The 6,631-nt window shown below is 39.0% G+C and overlaps 1 long non-coding RNA gene across 1 annotated transcript; it reads right to left on the reverse strand.

Moving 5' to 3' along the window:
- Nucleotides 1-312: 312 nt before the first annotated feature.
- LOC131628471 (uncharacterized) lies at nucleotides 313-6,191 on the reverse strand. The gene is made up of 3 exons (XR_009291805.1): nucleotides 5,732-6,191; nucleotides 866-1,160; nucleotides 313-655 (listed from the first exon to the last, which is right to left on the reverse strand). It is a non-coding gene; the product is annotated as an uncharacterized LOC131628471 (long non-coding RNA).
- Nucleotides 6,192-6,631: the final 440 nt, after the last annotated feature.

Consider the following 6,631-nt stretch of genomic DNA (forward strand, 5'->3'; position numbering starts at 1 on the left):
TTTTTAACTAGTACAACGTTTGAGAGCCAAGTTGAATACTTGGCCTCAGAAATATAATTTGCCTCTAGGAGGTATTTTACAGCTTTCTCGGCAGCCTCCGCTTTCTCGGGAGATTGCCTACGCCTATGTTGTACTACTGCCCTAGCGGCTGGATCAATGGTGAGCTGGTGACAGGCAACCTCAGGGTCGAGACCGGACATATCGGTTGCGCTCCATGAGAAGAGGTTGGAATTTTTGCGCAGGAAGGCCACGAGCTGCTTTCGAGCAAGGTCGGGGAGGCCTTTTCCGATCTTGACTCCCTTACTGGGATCTTAGCCGAGGGGGATGAGCTCGATGTCTCCGTCGAGGATTGGTCGGACAGGATAATCAGTTTCTGGCCGAGGATCTTCTTTATTCTTTAGGATCTTCTTTGTTCATTCAAGTTGATTAAAAAGATTATACTAGCAAAATTACATCCACATTTATTACATCCAAAAATCAATACAATTCAAACAACACAAAAATTAAATCAGCCAAATTCAAACCGCCCAAGCCTTTGCCAATGTCCCACTCAAATCCTTGCAACTTCAACCTAGACAGAATTGCACCAGTTGCATCACAAAACATACTGCAAGCGCTAGCTAAGCCGAATCGGTTCTTAGCATCAAACAAAATCCTGCAACCAAAACCAGAACCAAGCTTCAATCACAAATAAAAGCCCGACAAAGACAAATTCGAACCGAACCAAAAAGAGCCCATTAACAAGGGAAACCGGTTCAATTCAAGGGGATTCTAACAGAAAAATGGGAAGGAGATTATGAGAGAAATGAGAGGAAAAAACTCGGGTTTAGGATGAAAAGGGCATAAAAAAAATTTCACTTCATACAAATCATAAAAAACTCTCTTCTCTGACTCTGGAATCTTCAATCTACGCATCTCAATTCTCCAAGAAAAAAGCTTGAAAACACACGAGATTCTATCTCCTTCATCTTCTCCCTACAATCATTCTTCAACCTTCAAAAAATTGAACTCTCAATCTTCAATCGTTCATCACTGCAAAACTCCAACCCTTAATCTTCACTTCAGGTCACAGCAACATTCATCGTTAGAATAAATCTTCAAGAATCTCCTCTACAACATCGTTTTCGATCAATACCTCTGAAGAAATCACCATAATAAGCCTTCACTGTTAAAATTACGTAAGAAAAAAATATATTGCAGAATTTGAATGCAGGTTTATTGAGTTGAAATGCAGTTAAATACAAGTGTAAGTAACTGATAACCTAGAAAATAAAGGAACCACTAATTCCACTAAATCCACGTTTAACAAGTCTTAATAACATGGATCCTCCTAAAGAATAGGTAAAAATAACAAACTTAATTTATTAAGGAAACAAACTACTAGAAACTTAACACCCTCCCTTAAATTGAATCATATATATAATATATTAATCAGTTTAAAACTAAACTTGAACAAACTCCAAGTAATCCACGTAGCTTTGCAAATGCTTCCAGCTTTAAAGACTTGGTCATGATATCAGCCACTTGGTCTTCACTTCGACAATACACTAAATCTATAGTTCTGTCAGTAACAAGATCACGAAGAAAATGATACCGTACATAAATGTGTTTACTTCTCCCATGTAAAACCGGATTTTTAGATAGCTTGATAGTTGAACTATTGTCACAGTGAATTACAGTTGGCCTGTCTTGATGAAAGTGTAACTCCTCAAGAATTCTTCTTAGCCAAATTGCTTGGCATGCTGAAGTTGCTGCAGCTATGAACTCTGCTTCGGTTGTGGACAAAGTAACAACTTGTTGCTTCTTTGATGCCCATGATACAACTGCTGATCCCACCATAAACACATGACCTGATGTACTTCACCTGTCGTCCAAATCACCCGCATAGTCGCTGTCGGTGAAACCGGTCAAAACAGATTCTCCATTTTTCTTGTAGAATATACCAAAATCTGTTGTTCCTTTCAAGTAACGGAACACCCTTTTTGCAGCTTTAAGATGCAGCTCTGTTGGTCTTTCCATATACCTACTAATCACACACACAACATACATGATATCGGGCCTAGTGGCTGTCAAGTACATTAAGCTTCCAACAATTTGTTTGAAGTAAGTACTGTCAACCCTCTCTCCATCATGATCACTTGAGAGCTTCAAACCGGGTTCGGTTGGAGTTCCAACTGGGTTATAATTCTCCATGTGAAACCGTTCCAAAATCTCTTGAGCGTATTTCTTTTGCCCAATAAACAAACCAGCACCTGTTTGCACTACTTCTATACCAAGAAAATATTTCATCTTTCCTAAATCAGTCATGTCAAAATCAGCCATCATAGAACTCTTAAAATCAGTAAACATAGTTTCATCATTACCCGTGAAAATAAGATCATCAACATATAAGCAAACTATCAATATTTTACCTCCTTCACCTGACTTGATGAATAGAGTATGCTCATATGGACATTTGTTGAAACCTGTCTTCTCAAAGTGGTCATCTATACAACTATACCAGGCTCGAGGTGCCTGCTTCAGACCATATAAGGCCTTCCTCAATTTGTAAACCTTATGTTCATTACCTTTTACCACATAACCAGGAGGCTGCTCAATGTAGACTTGCTCAAGTAGTTCACCATTCAGGAAGGCGGATTTTACATCAAGTTGAAATATAGGCCATGAATTTTGTGCTGCTAAAGAAACCACCAATCGAATTGTATCTTGTCTTGCTACAGGAGCAAAAACTTCCTCATAATCAACCCCATACTCTTGCTTGTATCCTTTGACAACCAGCCTTGCTTTAAACTTGTCAATCTCTCCTTTTTCATTCAACTATGTCTTGTAAACCCACTTCACACCAATGGTTTTTTGTCCTTTTGGAAGATCAGTTAATTCCCACGTCTTATTCTTCTCTATGGCTTCAATTTCTGCATCCATGGCTTTTTTCCATTTTTCTTCCTTCACTGCTTCTGTGAACAATATAGGATCAGAGCCTGCAAATAAAGCAAGTTGTGCAGCAGTATCCTCATCACACAATTCATCTCCACCCACGTAATCTACCATCCAAGCTGGTTTTCTCCTCTGTCGTTGTGGTTTTGAAATAGATAATTGATCTTCATTTGGAATTGAGACACTTGATGAAGGATTTGGCGGAATTTCTCCAAGGGACTGAGTAGGAAGTTGTAACTGTGATTCAGAATCCTGACTTGTTTCGCCATCTTCCTCACCATCAGTTAACGTTTGTTGTTTCTCGGTGCTGCACCAATCCCATGTATTTTCTTCATCAAAGAGAACATCTCGACTTATGATTATTTTCTCGGTAATGGGATTATATAACCTGTACGCCTTGGACTCTTCACTAACACCAATAAAAACACATTTCACACTTTTATCATCAAGCTTTATTCTCTTCTTGTTCGGAACATGGGAATACGCTATACACCCAAAAATTCTAAAGTGGTCCACCGAAGGCCTGACATTGCTCCAAGCTTCTTGAGGTGTGATGTTTTTCACAGCAAGGGTAGGACTTTGGTTGAGTATGTGAACGCTCCAATTGACCGCTTCTGCCCAGAAAGTCTTAGGAATACCCCTTTTCACCATCATGCTTCGCACCATGTTCATAATCGTCCGATTCTTTCTTTCAGCCACACCATTTTGTTGTGGTGTGTATGCAACAGTAAGCTGCCTCCGTATTCCATGCGACTCACAAAAACTTGTAAATTCATGTGAGTTAAATTCACCGCCACGATCTGTACGAAGGGTCTGAATGCACTTGCCAGATTCTTTTTCAACTCGAGCCTTAAAGCTTTTAAAAACAATAAAGGCTTCAGATTTCTCCTGTAAAAAATAAACCCATATTTTTCGACTATAATCATCAATGAAGGTAATGAAGTACCTTTTGTTTCCATTCGAGGTTGGATTGATTGGTCCACAAATGTCAGAATGTAACAATTGTAGAATTTTTCCAGCTCTCCATGCTTTTGCTTGTGGAAAAGAATCACGATGTTGTTTACCAATAATACAATCTTCACACATTTCTATGGAATTGTTGATATTGGGCAGTCCTTCCACCATGTTCTTCTCATATAGGGTCTTCAAACCTTTGAAACTCAAATGACCAGAACGTAGATGCCACAACCATGTTGGATCTTGCACTTTTGTGGAGAAGCACTTCTGGACACTATGCTGAATGTGTAGAGGGAACATACGATTGGATGTCATTTCTGCTTCAGCTATTAGACCCTTCTCAGGATGATGAATTTGACACTTGCTTTGTTGGATGATGATGATGTAACCTTTTTCTTGTAGTTGTCCCATACTAATGAGATTACTTTTCAAATCAGGGACATAAAACACACTAGAAATTGTATGGATAACATTGTTTTTACCATGGAATTTAATATCCCCTTTTCCCATGACAGAAATACAAGAATTGTTACCAAGCTTCACAGTTTCTCTAAATCTTCCATCCAAATCATAAAACCAATATTTGTTTCCACACATGTGATTGCTGCACCCGGAGTCTAAATACCAAGTATTACCTGGTAAATTATTCTTGTCACTGTAAGCCATCAAGAGCAATTCTTCTTCAGTTTCAGAAAAATGTACCTTGGTTTCCTTCTCTTTGGCAGGGCATTCATATTGATAATGGCCATGCCTGTGACAATGATAGCACTCCACCCTTGCCTTGTCAAATTGTGCTTCACGATTGTAAAATTGACGCCCTCCACCTCTGCTTCTTCCTCGAAATCCCCCTCGTCCTCTTCCCGAAGAAATGGTTCCTTCATGAGCAGTGACTTTCAAGGCTTTCTCCTCCACGACATAGCTAACCATCCTTTGCTCGTGAACTAATAGTGAGCTTTGCAATTCATCAATCGAAAGACTATCGATGTCATTCGATTCTTCAATGGAACACACCACATAATCAAATTTGCGTGTCATTGAGCGAAGGATTTTCTCAATAACCGCAACCTCTTCCAATTTGTCTCCGTTAATGCGCATCTTGTTTGAAATTGACAGTGTTCTTGAAAAATAATCGTTGACAGACTCGCCTTCCTTCATGTGAAGAATTTCGAACTCTTTGCGAAGAGCTTGGAGTTGTGCACGTTTTACCCGTGCAGTGCCTTGATACTTCTTCTTCATTGCATCCCATATATCTTTAGCAGTGTCCTTCTTTAGGATGGTCTCCAGTACAACACGATCGATTGCTTGAAACAAATAATTCTTCGCCTTCAAATCCTTTAATCTCTGATCATCTAACCTCTTTCTTTGTGCTTTTGTCAAAGCCGATTCATTTTCTGGTGCGGTGATGCCAGTTTCCACAAGAGTCCAATACTCTTTGGATTTCAAGAAATTTTCCATCAACATACTCCAATGATCATAGTGACCATCGAAGCGTGGAATAGCAGGTTGCACAAAGTTGTTGTTTTCAGACGCCATTAAAGCAACTCTTGCTGCGGAAAGAATGAAAGCTGCAGCTTTTTCAACTCAGGCCCCAGTAGGGAGCTCTGGTACCACAATGTTAAAATTACGTAAGAAAAAAATATATTGCATAATTTGAATGCAGGCTTATTGAGTTGAAATGCGGTTAAATACAAGTGTAAGTAACTGATAACCTAGAAAATAAAGGAACCACTAATTCCACTAAATCCACGTTTAACAAGTCTTAATAACATGGATCCTCCTAAAGAATAGGTAAAAATAACAAACTTAATTTATTAAGGAAACAGACTACTAGAAACTTAACATTCACACCATCATCATCTTCTTCCACATAATCATCTTCGTTCTCCGATACCATCATCAATCTGCAAAAAGATACAAGTCATCATCGCCTCCATTATCTTCGTGAGACATCACGATGCATCCACACAGAAAATAGAAAGAGTAGAAGAAAAAGAAGTCGCGGGGGAAAGTAAAGGTCATACGTACCTGAACACGCAAGATTCTCTGTTCATCTTCATCATCTCCGAAGAGTTACTAGAAACTTCTCAGGTCGTGTGGGTGATTGAGGCAATGGAACGAGCTTGAATCGGATTGCGGAGGAACGAAAGATAAGAGGTGGAGGCGAGATCATGACGGAGGGAACGGCCGAAATTTTGATCGGGAAAAAGTGAATCACCGCCGCGGCCATGAAAGCGTTGAGGGAGAAGAAGAAGTTCCTTGAAGGAACTTGATGCGTCACATGTAAATTTGACCTAACCCCCTTCTATTTTATTTTTCTCTTGAATTAATATGTTAATTAACCTATAGTCTGACCATTTAATGGAAATTAATATCAGGTTATTATATGGTTTAATGATTTACTCTGAATATTAATTAACATAAAGTTTGAATTTGATAAAAATCTGATGAATAAATTGGATCCAAGCAATGGGCCAACGAATTGCACCATGCACCTCCACCTCCACCATGGCCCATCACACGCCCTTTTTGGTATCATGGATAATCTGATTTACAAAAAAAAAAACACTCTGTTGGGCCAAAACCCTGGGCCTTGCGCCTTTATGCTGGTAATATCATCTTGATTTCAATTTTCACCCCCTGTGTGCATGATTTTATGTATTAGATTTAGTTTTTAACTAGGTTTTTCTAGCATTTTTAGTTGATAAAAACATGATAAAAATCACACATCTTGGTTAGATTT

Source organism: Vicia villosa, unplaced genomic scaffold, assembly GCF_029867415.1.
Source record: "Vicia villosa cultivar HV-30 ecotype Madison, WI unplaced genomic scaffold, Vvil1.0 ctg.000456F_1_1, whole genome shotgun sequence".
Classification (NCBI taxonomy): domain Eukaryota; kingdom Viridiplantae; phylum Streptophyta; class Magnoliopsida; order Fabales; family Fabaceae; genus Vicia; species Vicia villosa.